The sequence below is a fragment of the Hevea brasiliensis genome, chromosome 17 (assembly GCF_030052815.1).
Source record: "Hevea brasiliensis isolate MT/VB/25A 57/8 chromosome 17, ASM3005281v1, whole genome shotgun sequence".
Lineage (NCBI taxonomy): Eukaryota > Viridiplantae > Streptophyta > Magnoliopsida > Malpighiales > Euphorbiaceae > Hevea > Hevea brasiliensis.
In genome coordinates this window covers 25,471,526-25,491,992 of record NC_079509.1, presented here as the reverse complement: position 1 = coordinate 25,491,992, position 20,467 = coordinate 25,471,526, and positions in this window count along the sequence as shown.

The following is a 20,467-nucleotide window of genomic DNA, read 5'->3' as shown; positions in this document are numbered from 1 at the left end:
AAGAAACGTGTTTTGCGTGATGTGAGCATACGACGTTGCTTCGACCCATTTGGAGAAATAGTCGATGGCCACTAGGATAAATCTATGTCCATTGGATGCCTTGGGATTGATGGGACTAATTACATCGATGCCCCACATTGCGAAAGGCCATGGTGAGACGAGGTTGAACAGCTTATGAGGTGGGACGTTTATCGGATCGGCATAGATCTGACACTTATGGCACTTCTGGAAATACTTGATGCTATCCTTCTCTATTGTGGTCCAAAAATACCCACGTCGCATGATTTGCGTGGCCATCATGTGCCCATTGGCATGGGTTGCACAATTTCCCTCATGAGTCTCAAAAAGGATTCTCTTTGCCTCTTTTGCATCTACACATCTCAATAATTCGCCGTTGGAGCTCCTCTTGTATAGGGTTTCTCCACTGGGGAAGTATCCCAATGCTAATCTCCGAATCATCTTCTTTTCATTTTTGCTTGCCCCTGAGGGGAATTCTCTGGTTCTACAGTAGACCAGGATGTCATGATACCAAGGCTTTCCATCGGGCTCTTCTTCAATCATGAAGCAGTAGGCTGGTTCATCCCTTGCTTTAACACTCAATGCTTGAGTTGTCTGCCCTTCTTCCATTTGAGCCATAACGGCTAGAGTAGCTAAAGCATCAGCAAATTGATTCTTGTCTCTGCTAAGATGAGTGAAAGAGATTTCTTCGAATTCCTTAATCACCCAGAAGTACTTCTGATATGGGATCAACTTGGGATCCTTAGTTTGCCATTCTCCCTTGACTTGATAAATTATCAGAGCCGAGTCTCCGTACACCTCCAACTTTCTGATTTTCATTTTGATAACAGCTTGTAGACCCATTACACAAGCTTCATACTCTGCGACATTGTTGGTACAGTCAAATCTCAACTTGACAGCTATCGAGAAGTGCTTTCCGTCCGGGGATACCAAGATGACCCGATTCCATTACGGACAAATTGATACCTCATAAATACATTTCCCATACATCGGTGGGCCCTCTTCTTCACAAATACTTCATTAATATGCTCATCAGGGAATTCAAAATCCAGAGCTTCATAATCCTGGATAGGATTTTCTGCTAGGAGGTCAGCGATCACGCTACCTTTCACCGCTTTCCGGGTCACATAGACTATGTCGTATTGGGAGAGTATAACCTGCCACTTGGCTATCCTTCCTGGCACGAATGGGCTCTCGAATACATATCTGATAGGATCCATCCTGGAGATGAGCCATGTCTTGTGATTCAACATGTAGTGCTTGAGGCGATTTGCTGTCCAGGCTAACGCGCAGCAAGTCTTTTCTAAGAAAGAGTACCTTGACTCACAATCATTGAACTTCTTGCTCAGGTAATAAATGGCCCTCTCTTTTCGGCCGGTATCATCATGTTGTCCCAAAACACATCCCATCGAGTTCTGCTGAACTGCCATATACAGGATCAAAGGCCTGCCCGCCACAGGTGGAACCAATACTGGTGGATTTGACAGATACTGCTTGATTTTCTCAAAAGCCTCTTGACAAACTGAATCCCATTGAGTAGAGTTGTTCTTCCGGAGTAATCTGAAAATAGGCTCAGCTTTGGCAGTGAGATTAGAAATAAACCTCGAAATGTAGTTCAGCTTTCCTTAAAATCGCACCTCCCTTTCTATTTTTGGGGACGGCATTTCTTGAATAGCTCGGACTTTGTCTGGATCTACTTCTATCCCTTTCTCGCTTACTATGAATCCCAACAACTTCCCCGATCTAGCTCCAAATATGCATTTAGCAGGGTTCAGCTTCAAGTGGTATTTCCTGAGCCTTTCGAATACCCTCCTCATCACCTGAACGTGGCTCTCTTCTCCCCTGGATTTGATGATCATATCATCCACGTATACCTCTACTTCTTTATGCATCATATCGTGGAATAATGTGACCATTGCGCTACCGTAAGTAGCCCGCATTCTTCAACCCGAAGGGCATGACCCGACAGCGTAATACTCCCATTGAGTGATGAAAGCGCTTTATCCTTGTCTTCTTCGCCTATTGGGATCTGATTGTACCCTGATGCCCCATCAATACACGAACACCTGCCCAATCCCGCAGCATTGTCCACTAACACATCAATGTGGGGGAGAGGGAAGTCGTCTTTCAAGCTAGCTTTTTTAAGATCCCTGTAGTCAATGCACACCCTGACTCTCCGCCCTTCTTCATTACCGGACGACGTTAGCCACCCATTGGGGATATTTGACCACTTCCAAGAACCCTGGCCATATCAAGCTTTCTTGACTTCATCCCAACCTTGAGCAAAGGTGTCGATTCATTATCCTTAGTTTCTGCTTCACCGGAATCGTTCCTGGAATTAAGGAAATTTTGTGCGTTACTATCTGAGGGTCCAAACCCACCATATCATCATAGCTCTAGGAAAATACATCGAGGAATTCTTTAAGCAGACTGATCATATCTCCCAATTCTTCACTCTCCACTACCTTAAGTTCCCTTTTTACTTCTTCCGTGCCCAAGTTTATTGTGTGCGTCTCGTCTCCACAAGGCACGAGGGAGGGCTCATCCTTTTCACTGTCTTCTTGTGTAAGTTCTTCCTCAAAATCACTTGAAGTAATGGCAGTTATGGGGATTTCAAAATTAACCAGAGGGATTTCTGAGTCTATTGGATTATTAGGTGTTAATTGATGAATGGTCCTGAATAAATAAAGAATAGAACGTGTTATAAGGATGGAATTAAAAAGGAAAGAAAGAGAGTATTGGATTTAAAATGCGCTATCAATTTATTAATATTAATGCCATAAGAAAAGGTCCATTTACAGTATTACACTTGTCACCATGGACAAAATGATCAAGTGTTGATAACCAAAGGTACTTTACTCGAGATTGAGTACAGGGATATCCTCTGTTGTCCAGTTGTCCAACTCCCGCCTCACCATTGGAGATACTAGGGCCTCATACAAGGAGTCCAGTTGGATGACATCTATGGATGGATCATCGGGTGATTCTTCTGTATTTGCCGGATGTTGAATGACCGGTTTAGTGAAGATCTCCGTAATTCTCGGGACTATTTTCATCTTTCCCATCTCCTTCTCAAACCTCTGATCCCGAAGTATTTTCCTCATCCAGAACCGCCCATCCACGAGGGCATCCTCCTCATATCCCAAACCACAACGGCCTACCTTCTGAATAGCCGGTATGGGTTCCACGATTCCTTGCAAGGCGGTACCCAAGCCTTTCCTCTTGATACCCGCTCTCGACATCACTTTGGCCACCATAGCCATAGCCCCTCCTTCCCTGCAGATCTTGCAGCTCAAGGGCCCTGAAAGAACTCTCCAACGATTCCTACCGCCTTCCACATAAGGAAGTGATTGCGCTTGGTGACCAAGATGGCTTCTTCGCCTTTACAGTTGATGATTTTGCCGCCTAATGTATTTGATCTTCTCGTGCAAAGTCGAAGGAACAAAGATTCGCAGAATGGATCCATGGCCTTCCCAACAAAGATAGTGTAAGCCGGCCAATGTTCATCACCCGAACGTGATGTTGAAAGTACATGCACCGACTTGGATTGGCAAGTCAATGTCTCCCAAAGACTTCTCTCCGGTACCGCCAAAGGCTCTTACCACCATAGCGCCTCGACGTATATATGATTGGTCGACCGCACCGCTAAGGTAGCGCTAGGCGACATTGAGGGTCGATCCGTTATCGATGAGGACCTTGGCCACTATACAACCCTTACACTTCACGCTACATGTAGAGCTTTATTGTGCCCTAAGCCTCATGGGTCTACCTCCTCTTCGTAAAAGGCTACAAAGCTAGATGCCCGGATTTGTTCTACTATCTTCTCAAACCGCCTGAGTAATGTCGGGTTTACAAAGGCTTGATCCAGATTCTTTGTAAGGCTTGTCGGTGGACTTCCGAGCTCGTGGATCGTGATAACAAGGAAATCCGGCGGTGTTTTTCTCAACCGCCCACCACATCATACTCGCTCTGTTTCATTATTTGGAGCAGCAGTTCTTCCTCTTCCTTGTGCTCAACAGGCTCTACTTCCCCTGCTTTCTCCACCTCCTCTTCTGTATTTCTTGATGACTCTCCCATTTTTACTTTCCCTTTCCTCCTCTCTCTTTCTTCGTTCCCGTAACACCTCCTACTTCGAGTTATAAACTCGACTTCTTGCTCAGGTGGAGAGGGCTTTGTTGTGATAATGGGCTGAGAAATGGTCTGGGGAGTAATGTCAGCAGTGTCCAAAGATAAGTCATCCTGAAGTGCTCATGAGGAGCGAAACATGGTTTTGGTGGTGCCGGAGGTGAGACAAGACTAGGAGCCGACGTACTGCTTGAAGCTCCCTGAGTGAAAACTTGGAAATTATAATTCCATGGAACAGCGTGAGTATTGGTGACGGGGAGCTGAGGCAGAGTTCGGATAACCGTTACTGGCGGTGAGGCTACCGGGGGTGAGAAGGCGATTCTGGGTTTGGAGGTAGAAGCAGTTTGGTTGAACCTAGTGGTGTTCACTCCTTCTTCCGTCTTTGACTTTGTCTGGCACCTCAGAACCTTGAGAGACAATAAGTTCCGGACTTCTTGCTCAACCTCACAATCTCGCACTCATGGTCACCGCTCTCCATGGTAAGGACACCTGCACTCTCTTCGAATCTCGCTACCTGAGGGCAAAGGTAGCCTTCCCTCATTGCTACAGCAAAAATCTCCTTAAAGTAAGGAACCAGCTTGTCCACTTCCAGTGTTGATCTTTCTCCCTCATACTCAATCATATTTACACCATTGCCCGTATTATGGTTAGGCAGTGGGTTTGAGGTAACATTGGGGAGGGAACCATTTCCCTCGATCTTCAACCACCCGCTGGATTAAAGCGCACTCTCCTCCGAGTGCCCCGCAGCTTGTCGGTTGAGTGCCCTTGTGCTCCTCCATGATACTCACAACGGCGGTGGCATCATACCACCCGGGATATGGCTACCGGATTGGGTCCAAGGGGACTGGTACAATTTGGTTTATACCGACAAGGTATCGGTATATTTCACTGAGAGGGAGGGGAAGAGGTGGATCTGGGTTCCTTGGAGGTCTTGGGTTGTTTTGTGGTGGTCTTGGTTGAACGGGAGGAGGAGGTGGTCTTGGTTGGAAATTTGTAGGTGGGGCATATTGTGGGCGCGGTTGTGGATAATTTGGGAGAGGAGGTGGAATGTTTATATGGTTTGGCCATGAGAGGGAGTATATGGCCGTAGTTATTTTGGGGAAACCGAGTAATTATTCGCCGAGTGATCGAATGCACGCTACTCTCTTTTTCTTGCCAAAATTGGCGCTTTTCTTTACAGAGTTCTCACCGACTCGCAATGTCCCATTCTTAAGTTGGCTTCAATTCTCTCACCCGTCTGATGATGTCGAGAAACTGCTGGAAGTGTTCCCAATCATCAAGTTGAAGTAGGGAGCCTTCAAAGTCTCAATAAATAGAGAGCACAGCTCATTGTCAGTCACCGGAGGGTGGACTTCTGCCGCCTTTTCTCTCCATCTTTGGGCATACTCCTTGAAGCTTTCCGGTCTTTTCGCACTGATTCTCAAGATCCTCCTTGTGGGGCCACATCGCAGCTTAAATTTGTACCGCTTCAAAAAGGCCTCGCTAAATCCTTCCAGAGCGTAGTCTGCTCCTATCTAACCAACGCACCACCTCGTGGCCGCTCCAGAGGGGCTCTCGTGGAAGAAGTGGACTAACAATCTGTCATCATCTGTCATAGAGGACATCTTGGCAATATAGGTGGCCAAATGAATTCGAGGGTCCGAATTCCCAGTATACTTGTCAAAATCGGGGACCTTGAATTTAGGAGGTACCACCACATCGGGAACCAATCTAAGTGATGCCACATCCACAGAGCCATACATATTTAGCCCTTCAATTGCTCTCAATCTTTCCTCTAGAGCGCATAGCCGCTTTCTTTTGACTTATTTTCCTCCCATCGCTCGATATTCCCAGTTGGGAAATGAGGGGTGAAGTGAATTGGAGGGATTGAATTTGAAGGGTAAGGATCGGTGTTTGGAATGGTTGGGTAATGAGAGTAAGGTAGGTCATTATTTGTGGTAACCGGATTGACAGTGATTGTCGGGTCCGGGATGGGAGACTGAAAGGTAAAAGAAGTTGAAGCTTGATGAGGATCATTTGTCGTAGGAGGCGGAGGAGGTAATGGTGGGCTAGGCTCTGAAGTAGGTTTATTCTGAGACATTTTCTTCATTAGTCTCATAATTTCAGAAAGCTGATCTTTCAACTCGGAGACTTGCCCCTGTAGGTTCTGTACTTGTTCCTGATTTTCCATTATCTTCCTTGTTCGAGATCTTGTTAAGTACACTCTCTTAGGTTGAACCGTGTGCTTGGTCTGACTTGCCTTGTTTGAAGCAATATTGATTTCCTGTGAGGGGTAAAAAAAAAAAAAGAAAATTTTAAATGAACTTTGAATTTTGCAAAGAAACTAAAAGTCCTGGTCTGGACGAAGGATACAGTGGCATTTGAGAGCCAGGTTGAAATCTGTAAAAGGACAATCGCATCAACTTTATCATGGCATCGTCCGATAGTCTGACTGTGAATGATGGGATTGAATGAGCATTTATGATACCTGTCCATATAGCGCATTCAATTTTTCACATAACCCTAGCGAGGGAGTTCCTACGGGAGTCATATTATTCATTCACAAATTTACTAAACAATGGTCCAAAATCATTTTATTAATCAATAATTTGTACACCATATTCTTTACATCGCCTAGGCTCGGGAGGTTCTTTATAATGAGATGACATTTTCTCGAGATACTCATACAACCTTTCTTCTTGCTTGGGATCGAATGCTTTCGTAACGCACTGATTCTGTAATAGTTCTTGTTTTCCTTTGCTATCATTTTTTCCAAATGTCAATGTTCTCTTCAAATTCTTGATAGAGAGCAAATTTTGTTTTTCTTTCTCTTTCCTTTCTTTAGCACACTCTTTCAAGATATCGTTGATGAGTAGTGCTTGTTCTTTCAATTCAAGCTTCTTCTTTTGTTTTCTTGCTTATACTCTTCAATGAGTATTTCTTGGTATTTCATCTTTTCCAAGCTTACTATTCTCGCACTTTTATTTCTTTGGCCTCACTTGAAGAGAGTCTTTTCCTTTTCCCATCGCACCTCTTGCTTTTCGAACTCCATCCTTTGGCTCTTGCCTCTTCCTTGAGTCTTCTCACCCTTCTCTTAAGTTTCTCGCTATTGGTCCTCCAACTGCTTCATCTGCTCTGCACTGTGAGTTCTCGTGATTTGCCTTTGTAGCGAGTCAACCAGCGACATCGCCTTCCTCTAATAGGGCGCTTGGCGAGGGTTGTCTGCCCTGAATTCTACAAGAGAGTGTTCTCGGCCCCGCGCTTCTCCATTTAAGATAATCGCCCGAGGCACTTGGGCCTTTGGGTGATTTCTCCATCAGAGTGATGTTTTCCCAAGACTTGCGAGCCATTTTCAACCCTTCTTCTTCCTTGAGTTCATGGTAGAAGTGACCTTGGTGGTATTCTTTGATGTTGATCACGGACTGTGTTGAGCCAAACTGCCTCATTACCAATGCCGGAGTGTAACTTGTATACCCGGTTATTCCAATTAGGGACACCGCTCGACACTCGCATCGATCGTAATGGTTGGCCTAACGCCCACGCCTTCCTCTAGCGAATTATGGCCATTGAAACTCAAAATCCGCTCCCACCATCGCTGCTCATTCTTCGATCGACATTACTAACCGGTCATTCTCTCGATGGGAGGCCGGTCAAGGTACCAAGTCAATCCCTTTGTCTCCACAGACACACGTGGATCGATAATCCGTAGGTATAACAATTGAGAACAACACTTAATGGACCTTTGCCCGCCTTCTCGCAGGTGTAAGGGTCAACAGGTCTCTGAAGAATTGCCGCATCGGATTGATCCCCGCCTTTCATCGCCCAAAATACCTCCACCGCTGCAAGTGATGATTCCCAATGGCCCCGGAATGTAAGCGCACCATAGATTCCCAAGGCGAGTGCCATCAAGCTTGATCCCATCGCTTTCTTGGAGGTAATGATCTAACCGCTTCTCGAGGTACGCCCAATACCATCCATGTGTGTTCCTTTGACTATTTCTTTTGACTTCGCCTCCTCCGGCGGGATGCCCAACAAATGTGTTAATCGCTTCTGTGTCCGCCATGCTCAAGGTGTAGGTAGATCTGGTTCGCAATGAGTACCTAATCCCTAGTAATGCCCGATATTCTTCCATAGTGGGAACCGTATCAATGTCATTGAAAGAGAATACCCGCACTTAGGATTCCAAACCGACAACATGGCTTTTAATGCCGGATTTGGACCTTGACTCGCATTAAGGTTGCAATCCTTCCGCATTTCTCTTCAAATCGCACTTGACCGATCGGAAGCGACCTCCATCTATTAGATGCACTTCGAGGTTGTTCATTCGACCTCTATTTTATCCGCATCTAGTGAAGGTATTGAGCTAGCGCAGCCTCGTAAACATCATTTTGCGAGGGTACCACCTATGAGCTGATTTGGACCAAAGTTTAGCATGTCGAGCCTCTTCTCGCCGATCGACTGAGGATGCCATGATAAAATGATGCCTATCCTTTTACGCACTCTTGGTTTGGTAACGCTCATGGAAAATTCGTTAGTAAGACAAATTAGGTAATTTTGAATCATACTATTGACAGTGACACGCACACATTTATCAAAGTAGGAAAATGTGTAGGTGTTTTAGTAGAATTCAAAAAAAACCTCAAAAAAATGAACAAAAGGAAATTAAAGCGTAATAGGTAAGAGTAAGTATGCCCCTTTGTCCTATAGTAGGGAGATTCCTAATACCGGTGAGCGCTACCTATCCGATAGTTCTATCTTATAAGGTAGTTTACTACGCTTTCAACTATTGTGATAGTTTAGCTCAGATCTAATTTTCTAAAAGCCACAGTGTTCTAAATTGCCCTCATCAGAACAAGAGAGCCCCATTCTACCCCCATGATATTATCGGGAAAATTCCACGGGTATCATGGTAAATAGAACGAGTTTCAATTTGAGCAGAAGCCTTCACGGATACTAACGGGGTAAAACCCATGGGTACCGCTACATGACCCCCTCCTACTTTCCTAAAAGGGTAAGAAAGCCCGGGTTAGGACCATAGTGTGTGAGGACATCGTGTGAGTGTTCAGTGTGTGAAGGGACACCTTTACCTCTTCCCAATTCAGGGGGATTTTATTTTTCCATTTTTCCCTTTTTCCCCTTTTTTCAAATGAAGAGCACTGTGAGGAAATAGAACAGGCAAAACAAAATAGTTAGCAGCAATAATAATTAATGTATAAAACATCACCGAATGAGCCCATCTAACTATAATTTGATCTAACAAAATTAAATCTACTTTTGGACCACTAGACCGGGGTTAAAATTACGTCCCCAGCAGAGTCGCCAAGCTGTCGCAAAGGGATTTTGCGGTCGCCTGGACGATCACTCACCGAAGTGGGAAAAGTGAGGAGTCGCCACCTTAGTTTTGAGGGAAACTAAAGAAAACCATTTGGGAAGATAAATTAAAAATGAAACCACTTCAAAATAGAGATTCTAGGTTCGGGGTCCGTAAACGGGTGGGGAAGGTGTTAGGCACCCCACCTCGTCCCTTGATAAGGGTAAGTAGATTTAATTTTGCGTTCTTTATAAATTAGTTAGGAGGGCTTGAATGGGAATGTTAATCCTTTTGGCTAAAGGAACATTTGATTTCTCACTGAATTTGGATCACCCAGATACACAAGTAAATGAGACCACCTTAGTGAATTGACGTTACGAATTTTTTAGTTCTGAGATTATTTTGCGTACGGGTTAAGATTTGGTGTGAGAATCGGATAAAAACCCTCCTTCGATCTCTATTTAATGGTTATTTATTAAAACCTTGAGTAGAGACCGGATAAGAACCCTCCTCCGATCTCTATTTAATAGTTATTAAAATTTTGAGTTGAGACCGGATAAGAACTCTCCTCCGATCTCTATTTAATGGTTATTTATTAAAATTTTGAGTGGAGACCGGATAAGAACCCTCCTCCGATCTCTATTTAATAGTTATTAAAATTTTGAGTTGAGACCGGATAAGAACTCTCCTCCGATCTTTATTTAATGGTTATTTATTAAAACTTTGAGTGGAAACCGGATAAGAACCCTCCTCCGATCTCTATTTAATAGTTATTAAAATTTTGAGTTGAGACCGGATAAGAACTCTCATCCGATCTCTTTTAGATTAACAGGAGCCTGAAAGGGACTTTTCCGATCTCCCGGATTTTAATTTCAGCTACATGACATAAGAGCCTAAAGCTAAGGATTCTGGCATTCAAGGATGCTGGGGATAAGGCTTCTCGATACCTTTTGGCTAGATGGGGAAAACTAGACTTGATTTACCGACCTTCCATGTATTCATTTTACCAATATCTATTAATGACCGATATATTCTGTTTTGTTTATTTTGGTTTTATTCCACTTTATGACCTCTTTGTCGAATTGCTGTTCACGTCAGCCTAATAGTTTGGCTATCTTCCTGACGCGTTATTCAGGTTCTCTCTTTTAAAAGAGACCCCTAAGTTGCAGTTACCTACGTCTTGCCTGACCATTTACACGCTACTAGGAACCAGAAAAACTTGCATTCAAAAATGACGAAGATTAATAAAATGACGGACTAATCACTAAAGAGATAACTCGAGAGTAACATTCTTTTGGGTCCTTTTGCACAAAATGAACTTGGAGAAAATCACATACGTAAGAAGAACAAAGAAAATGCGAAAAATAAATGTGAACACTTAGTAAAATAGCAATATGAGCTCTTACCTATGAGGAGCCAAATCTACTGAAATAGCTACAGGGTGGCAAATAGAGATAAGATGGTGGACTGATTAGCCCGAGAGCTGATGTTCATCGGGAAGTGAAGGGAGCTTAGCTAAAATATAATCAGATTAAGATAAAAGCCGAGTGGAATGAAGTTTAGCTTAGACAGTGGGAATGAAAACAGAGATGATAAAGGGCTGAAAGTGAGGGTGTGACCAGATAATGAACAAACTGGAAATGTAGAGTTCCAGTATTCAGAATCCTTTTCAAGAAACACTTCAGAAAACTAGTTTCAAAAGTTTTTCCAATCAACACTTCAAAGTAGCGGAATAACAAACTGAATGAAGTTTTCAGAGTTCTTCCACTATAATAACAGCCTCTCCTTTTTTGTCCGTCCGTCCCTTGAACAGTTTTTCATGCAGGTATTTATAGGAATCGGGCGCTCCCCGTGGAGGGTCAGGATTTATTTTGAGGGAGATGGAGGGTCAAGATTTCGAAGGACATGATCGGATGTCCAGGAATTAAAGAGAATCAAAATGAATGATTGAGATCCCTCTTCAGAACGTTTGTCCTTTTCTTCTTTCAATCTGACGTCCCGCATCTTCTTGTCCGAACGATCTAAGGGCTAAGAGCGAAAGATGCCGGTATTGTCGCCTTCTCTCTTGATCCAAGGGTTCCGGTTTGTCCTTACAAGTGGGATCAACGGTGGAGATTGGGATGTACAGGACTGCCATGACATACCCTCGCACCGCCAAAGATTGAGGGCGATTCTAGGCGCATGTGGAGATCTCTGCTCGCAACGCTTTAACTACCTCTCTACTCGATTCGACGACTGCTATTTGGGGATTTGTCTTATTCTTTTGCCTTCCGATCCCTCCTCTTCTCGATCTCTTTCACATGTTCTTTCCGATCTTTCATGCTGGTCTCCCATCTTCCGATCTATTATTCCGATCTTTCCTTCCTTAGGTCCGGTTCGTCAAAGCATTAATTGCCCTCGATTCCCGGTTGCCGCTTGCTCGCCAAAGAATAAATGCTCATTTTCCTTATATATACCCCAGCTGACAGAGACATTTCCTTCATCCGATTTTCCTCTCTTCCTTTCTTATTTTCCTATTCTAGCCGCCCGGTGGAAGTTCCGCCATGATTGTGGTTTTTGATCCCTTTCGATGAGCTTTAACCACCGGCTAAAAATTTACGATCCCATGATCGCATAACCCTAATCGACGATGGTGAGAGAACCGATTTGACCGACCGTATTGGACCTCGGTTGTACCGCTCTCGAGTCGCTTAACTGAGTTCATTCGGCTTCTCATCACATTGAGTGTTCCGACAGCGGATGAAGCATCCAGTCGGCAATATCCTTGGGATCAGTTACAAACTGATCCTTAGATCAGCCTTTTGATATAATCAGATCTCCAATGTATTCCGATCCTTAGAGATCGCCCAGATGATGTAGTCTGTTAATGTAATCAGATCTCTAGAGATCGCCCAAATGATGTAGTTAGACCTTTATTGTAATCCGATCCCTAGAGATCGCCCTAATGATGTAATCCGATCTTTTTGGAAATAAAAGTCTTGTTTCTCCAATTATTATCTTATTGATTATTTTCCGACCTCTGATATATTTGTCCGATCTGGGTCCTAACAAAACGACTCTTAACTAATCCTTTGTTCAAAATATTCAACTTATTATGCCGATCTCCAATTAACCGATCTCGGAATGTTCGAGAGACGTGTCAGAACAGCTGGCGAATCCCGTTAACCGATGCACTGCATGGAACCTCGTGAGCATTAAATGCTCGGACTAGTATAAATAGGGATGGGGGGGTTAGCCATTTGCTCTCTCATTCCATTTTCAGTCTCTTGCTCACAACTTCGAAGTTCTCTCATTTTTCCCAAGTTCTTCCGACGCCGATCAGACTCCGGTAAGGGCTTTGATCTTCTTTTTAGTTTAAGTTCTTTATTTCCTTTGAAAATGAGCGGTGTCGAAGGTCAGAGAGCGGCGAGCCCTCCTTCCATTCAGTTCTCATGGTCGTCCGATGAAGAAGAGGTAGTCGGGCCAAGCACGCAACCTGAACCCCCTAGGGTCTCCGTTCCAGCTCGGGGGCGGATCATACCGTCAAGGCGTGCACTGCTTTCAGGAGGGAGACTCTCCTATAGACGAGCTACCGCGGTTCTTCGAGAATCCGACCGCAATCGCTTAGCCAAGAATACAACATTCGCCCGATTCGCAGACGAGCTAATCAAGTGCCACTACGATCTTCGTGTCGATCACTCCTTTGAGGAGAATGACATGGTTATGGTGTACGAGGAACGCTTAAAGGCCGGTCTTCTGCCTCTAGATGACTTCTATAAGGAGGTCCTAAAACTTCACCGAGCATGCATTGCTCAAATTCACCCTAACTCGTGGCGGATCTTGGTAGCCTTCCGAGGTCTATGCCGAGCTAAGGGAATCAGACCTACGGCTAAGGTGTTCGCCGAGCCGCATGCACTAACTCGCCAAAGGATGACGAACATCGGTTCTTTCAGCGAAGCCTCATTATGGCTCTCTTCCGATCCGCCTCATCCCTTAAGAATTGAAAGAACCGCTTCTTCATTCTAAGGAGCAAAGATCCAAGCCGCTGAGGACTTCCTCAGAGTCGGTGGTACCAGGGCCTTTGCTTCAAGCATATTACCTGAACCAGAGGAAAGCTTAATAGTGATGGATCTCAAGAGTCGCCGCCACTCAAAAGTATTCTTGTTTAGATGCGGTGACTGCCGAGTTGCACCATTGGACTATTCAACTACTCACAGGCCAAGACCGCGAACTTTCGCTCTCTGACCTCGGCATTGGTATTTTCTATATCTCAACTCTCAGGACCTTAGCGATCTCACTGACCTTTTCTTTATGCAGGTATGGCGGGTGGTGAGGGTTCTAGGAAGCGGAAGAAGGACAAAGAGATCTTCCAAAAAATAAAGGAGATGAAACGTCGAAATGCTTCAACACCGGTCATGAATGGGAAGTACAAGGGGACCCGCTCAACCTTCGGATCTGCCGATCAAGTCGTCCGATCTCCTCCTAGATTGGAAGAGCAGCCTCCACTCTTCCAGCTTGTTCCAAGCACGGAAGGGGTCCTTCTCAATCTTCCGGGAGGACCTCTTCTCGTGGCGCCAAAAGCTAATCGAGTCCTCAAGAATAACCTGACTGTTCGAGAACCCTGCTTTGCCCAAGTCTTGGGGTCTTCCATCTTCCTTCGAGGATCGGGACAGCTATCCTCGAACAGCCTTGATGATATCTTGACTCAATCCATGAGCTCGAACGTGGAGTGCCCGTCAATCGCACCATGGTTTGGGAAAAGGTTCGTGCAGGTAAGGAGATCGGGAAGAAAAATCAGAAGTGGCTTCCTCCGATCCCAACTCTTATCCGCCGGATTATATATCTCAAGTTGAGGGACTCGAAGTACTATGAAGACAAGCCGGCCGAACAGCCTCATGTTCTAGCCGAAAGGGATCGGCTCTGAGAAGTCCAGCGCCTGTGCCAACGAAGCCGCCAGTCGCTCAACTCATCGAGGAACTCAAGGAGAAAGACGAGGAGCTTAAGGAGAAAGATGAAGAGATGGTGACGGAATAGCCGAGCCTATGTGAATGCTCACAAGGATCTCTTGGCCGAACTCCGTGCTGCCACTAAGAAGACTTCTCTTGGATGGCCGACTGCCCCGAGGGCGACGATGAGGACAAAGTGAGGAGGAAGCCGAGGGTGAGAGAGAGAGTGAGCAAATGTAAATCAGTCGGGGTGACCTCCACCAATAGCTTGTACAAAAATGAAATGAAATGGAATGTCTCTTTTGTTCAATGAATGGATGTGATTGGAAAATCTCTGAATTGCCTAAGTATTTGATTGTATGAGCATAGCGAAACAAGAACTAAATGCAATTATTAATCTAAGTATAAGAGATCGGAAAGCACAATAAGCATGAGATCGGTGGGGAAGAAATGCTGAATGGGACTTGATTAAAATTGAAAATTTAACTTGAACACTTAAGATCGGAATCCTCATTAAACCGAACCAAAACCTTAGCTCTTAATCTTTCGAAAAGGAGATCGGCAATAAAACTGGTAAGAAAAGATCTAGTGCCAGTTCATTTCGTTTATTAGGAATATACTTAACGGGTCCTGAGTTTCGACAATGGGTTTGAGAGATCGGTGAGCGATAGACTGGTAAAGCTTTGACTGATGCGAGAACTTAACAATTTGATTTAATTCTTTGCGGGGAGAGATCGGAATTGTGACAGCCTATCAAAGAGGGATCGGAAATGTGATTAGCTGTCCGAAGGAGACTTAGTACCGGGGATCGGTTTCAAAGTTTTATTGATTTTGGGGATCGGCCAAAATATGGTGTCGACAATGTTGAACATGAATTTGGGAGCTACTGACAAATAAAAAAGTATGGATATGGTTGTACAACCATTGCTTGTACTATGGAGAAATTCATGCATAAGCTACATAAAGCAGTTACTAATTTATTATAAGAATTTATTAATTAGTTAGTCTACATAAGCAAGTCTGTTAGTTAGTTTCTCAGTTTGTTAACTTCAGCTGTATATAAACATCATTTACTCTTCTTCTTGTGTAATTTTTGGAGAAATCATAATCTTCAATATAGTTTTCACTTTCTTCATATGGTATCAGAGCTGGCTTCCTCTATCTTCTAAATCTGTGGCGGTTACTTTTTCTTCCCTTGAAGTTTTTTCCTCTCTACTTTAATGGCGAAAATTGGTATAGAGGGCAATGGTGCTAATAATCAACATAATATCAATCAATTGGTGGATATCTATCATCCTCTTCATCTTCTAGCTTCTGATACACCAGGACCAAATATTGTTTCTCATCTTCTTAAAAGTGCATCCAATTATGCATCTTGGAAGCAATTAATGATTGTAGCACTTGAGACAAAGAATAAGATGAGTTTAGTTTATGGAACTTTTCATCCACTTACAAAGACTGATCCTCTCTATCCTCTTTAGCATAGATGCAATAATCTTATGAAATCTTAGTTGTTAAGTAGTGTGATCAAAGAAATAACAGATATAGTGTTATATTATGCTACAACAACTGATATTTGGATTGAATGGGGAATCATTTTTCAGGTAACAATGCCACATGAATCTTTCAATTGAAAAAGGAAAGCTATGCTTTACATATGACACCCCTTACCCGTTTACAATGTAGCCAAGCAAGATATGTCACATAGTATGTCGAAGCACCATATCTTATTTCACTACAATTTACTCTTTCTTAATTTATTTATTTATTCATTTATTAGTCACAAAGTGAAATTTATGCCATTTAATTTATTTATTGAAATTATGAATTAATTTAAGGTTCCGAAAATTTTTTAGAAAATTCAGCAGAGTGCCGGCTAAAAATGGAGAAAACAGTTCTTCGGAACCTGTGAAAAATACTTCCAATAATTTCTAATCATTCTCAAACTCCATTTGTATCACATCAATTTACAACAATTTCTTAACAATTCCTCTATTTATCATTCATTCATTCCACATCATCATCATGCTCAAATCATAAATAAATTCTCCTATTTTATTTATAATCACAAGTTACAAATACTTACACTAATACAAAATTATATTACATTTGTTCAAATATACACGATAAGATAAGAGTTTAATTACAAAACTTACAAAAATTACAAAATACAAAATTGGACCTAGTGTCCTACCAATACACTGTAGCCTATAAGGTGACACGGACACTAAGCAGAACTGTGAACGGCCTTACCCAGTCTGTGGTCTACTGGGTTCTCTGTCCAAATCTTCAGTACCTACGCTTTGCAAAAGCGACGCACTAAGCATAAAGCTTAGTAGTGCCAATAATACAAGAAAATATAATATGCAAATAAAAGTAAAAATTTTTTAGTTATTGTGTTCATAAGAAATGAATATTTACTAACTTATTGTTTAGTCGAAGGCTAATTACATTTTATGATATTAACTTCTTTATGCATTTTGTTAATTGTTTTCTTGATGATTTTGAGCTTCTTTGTATTTTATTGTAATCACTCTTGATCTTTATCTTGATATTTCATTTCCTTATTTTCTTTAATAATCAGTTCAATTACAGTTATACATTTTCATGCCCAAGTAACCTATACAAATTGACCGAACTGGATAAACAGGTAAACTAGCACTGGGTACCAGGTACCTCGGGCCGTCACACCATCGGTCACAATGTGTCTCTCAGTGTGCAAACAGAATGGCTAATAAGCCATAAAAGCAGTAAGGCATAAAGCCAAGTATAACATCATAATCAGTATAGCCATAGGCTATCATCACAGAATGGCATGGAGCCATACATCATATGCAGCACTACTATCAGAACCCTATTGGCATGCCAACCTATCCAAACAAATCATATTAGGCCTACTAGGGCATATTACAAAGTCATTTCTTGAATATTTGTACTTTATATGTAAGGTTACTATTTATTTCATTAATCAACTAAAATGTTGACTTTTTCATAGATAATAGGTATAGTGGTTCAAATATCACCAACATACCATATTTTACATTCCAAATTTGTTGGCATTAGTTGTCAATTCCATTTCAAAGCTTAGTGTTAGTTATTCATAATTTTCAGATTTCAAGCACTAAGTTTACTGTTCCATTAGCCATTTGTACAGCAGGAATTTGGCAAAATTGTCTCCATGAAAGTTGTTCCTTATTGTGTCTAGTTACATTTCTTTTTTTGAATCACTCCATTTGGAGTTTTGCAGCTCAAGTTATGGCCTAAACACCATAACTAGCTGGATTGTAATTTTTCATATTTTTCTGGGCAGAACCAATTCTGTAGGTTTTGTTTAGCGACTTCAGGTCACTTTTTGAATATGTTATGGTCAAATTTTGGGTTAGGTTTCTTCATGAAAGTTGTAGTCTATATCTCAGCTTTCTGCTGGTAAAATTTCAGGTCAATTGGACCTTTCTACACTGAGTTATGACCAAATGAATAGACACTGTTCATTTGGTCATTTTGCCCAGGCAGAATGCAAGTCACCCGGATTAGGGCAATTTTTAGGTCAACTTAATTTAGTTTTCTGGGCAGGGTTTCAATACCAAAGTTATTCCATTATGTGTCTAGTTTCATGTTCAATTATCCTTTCACCAATTGAACCTCTACAACTCCATTTATAGCTGCCCAAACCTACTAGACTCATGCTCAGTCTTGTAGGTCAGCCAAGGCAGCTCACCCATACACAAATGCCAAGCCTCAACTCACTTCATTTTCTCATCATACACATTCAAATGGTCACTAATTGACCATTACAAGGTTAATGAATCATCACATAAGCAAACCCTAATGTTGTTCAAGTGTCCACATTTTCAAGGTTCATTCATGCATCACACTTGCAGTTCACTTACTCTTACATGTTCAATCACTCATCTCATGCTATAGGCAGCTCATAAATACTTTACTTGAAGTAAATTCATCAAACCCTAACCATCCCTAGGCTGCCCAAATTGTAGGGATGAATATACATAAGTTTTATTTTATTTTTCTTACACTTTCCATTTATCTCGTGTTAATAAACATGAATTAAACAAGAATGGAAGGAGATTGGTCACTAACCTTGTTGAAGCTACTCCCAAGCTTTCCAAAACCTTTCTTTTTCCTCTTCAAATTATTGTCCAAGGCTTGCTCTAGTGGTAGGGACAATTTTTCATGAAGAGAAGTTAGGGTTTAGAGGTGATTTGGTGGGTTGTCTCAAGCTTACCTTAAGCTTTCATGGAGGAATGGGTTAGGGAGAGGGAAGATGAGAGTCACGGCTGGAAATGGGAAAGGGAAGAAACAGATTGGTTTCTTCAATTTTTCAGCCCATTTTATGCTTTCTAAGTGGTTTATGGACATGTGTCACAATGTGATTGGGTGGGAGTGCTTTAGTGACATCATGTGATGTCATAATTGACATTTTCTTTTATTTTCTTTTTTTTCTTCTCTACTCATTTTCAATTTAATTTTTAGCAATATTTAATCATATTTTATGTCATAGTAATTATTTACTTAACTGGAAAAGTCGGCTAAAAATCATCTCTGAAGACGAAATGACCAAAATGCCCTCCATTTGGCTTAACAGACTAAAATTATCTATATCGTTTGAAAATTTTTTCTAAGAATTTTCATGGCATTCTAATGCCATAGAAACCTCAATGACTCTTCTCTGGAGTCCCAAAAATTATTTTATTAATTTTTTCCTGGGTCTAGGGCTTCTAGTTGCGAGGACCGAAACTTCCCACTGGGTTACCCATCGCTAGGGCACTGGCTCATTTAACTTGGTTGTATTTTATTTCTAAAATTTTTCCTACATTTTTCTTATTAATAATTGAGTTAATTATAGTTTCTCACTTTAGTTTAAATATTTTTCCAGACGTTCTAACTGTCCGGACCGACACCGGTCACCAGAATAGTAGAATGTACTGAATGGATACAGTGAGGGTGTTACATTACAACAAGGAGATGATTCAATATCTTGTTATTTCTCAAAACTATGAAAAGTATGGGTTGAATTAACTGAATTGACAAGTGGAAATGATTTGCCTGCACCTAGTGAATTTAATCATTGTCTTGAGTTTTTGATGGGATTAAATGAACCAGAAGTTGCTTAGATCTATGCAAAGTTGATTCAGGAGGAATCTCAATAAAATATATGTGCTAGTTCATCATCTCAATTTACTGCTGCTTTAGTATCACAGAGGTCTCAATTTTCTGGAAATCAATTTTTTTATAATAATCAGAGTGTTCAAAGGAGTAAGTATAAGAAACGGGTGACTTACAAACATTGTGGTAAACAAAAGTATCAAAAAATATACTTATTTTTGTCTCATTGTCTTCCCCCCAAATTAAAAGTTCAGTAACAATAGATCTTCTACTCAATCAAAATTTTCTAATCAACCTAGAGTTGCACAAGTAGTACAAGATCATGCTAGCTAAAATGGACACCGATGCTTTTGTTACACCTTTGGCAAATGCATTAACCCCAGCTCAAATTCAATAGTTGATCACTTGCTTGCAAAATGTGAATGTGAACATAACTAATACTTCTATAGCAGCATTGAACAATGTGTCAGTAGGTTCTTCTTGATTCATTTTAGGCTCCTTAGGTAACATTGTAGTTAATATTCATTCATTATCTTATACTCATATATCATATTGTTGGATTCTTGATAGTGGTGCATCAAACCATATAACCATTTTGCCATCCCTTCTTCAAAATAAGAACTTCCTTCCCAAGTTAAACTACCTGATGTTTCATTAGCACCTATTACTTACATTGGTGATGTTTATCTCACATCCACATTAGTTTTGAAGAATGTCCTTTGCTGCCCTTCATTTCAATTTAACCTTCTTTCCATTAGTAAATTAACGAAAGACTTGCCTTGCACTGTTTAATTTTCATCTAGTTTTTGTGAAGTGCAGGACCATATGCAGAAGAAGATTTTGGGGATAGGTGAACAACAGCATGGGCTATTTCTTTTCAAAGGTTCTACACAACTTGTTAGACCAGATTCCACTCTTACTCAATCTACTGAACTTACTGAGTCTTTTTCCAATTGTAAAATTTTTTCTGCTAGTGTTGATGATC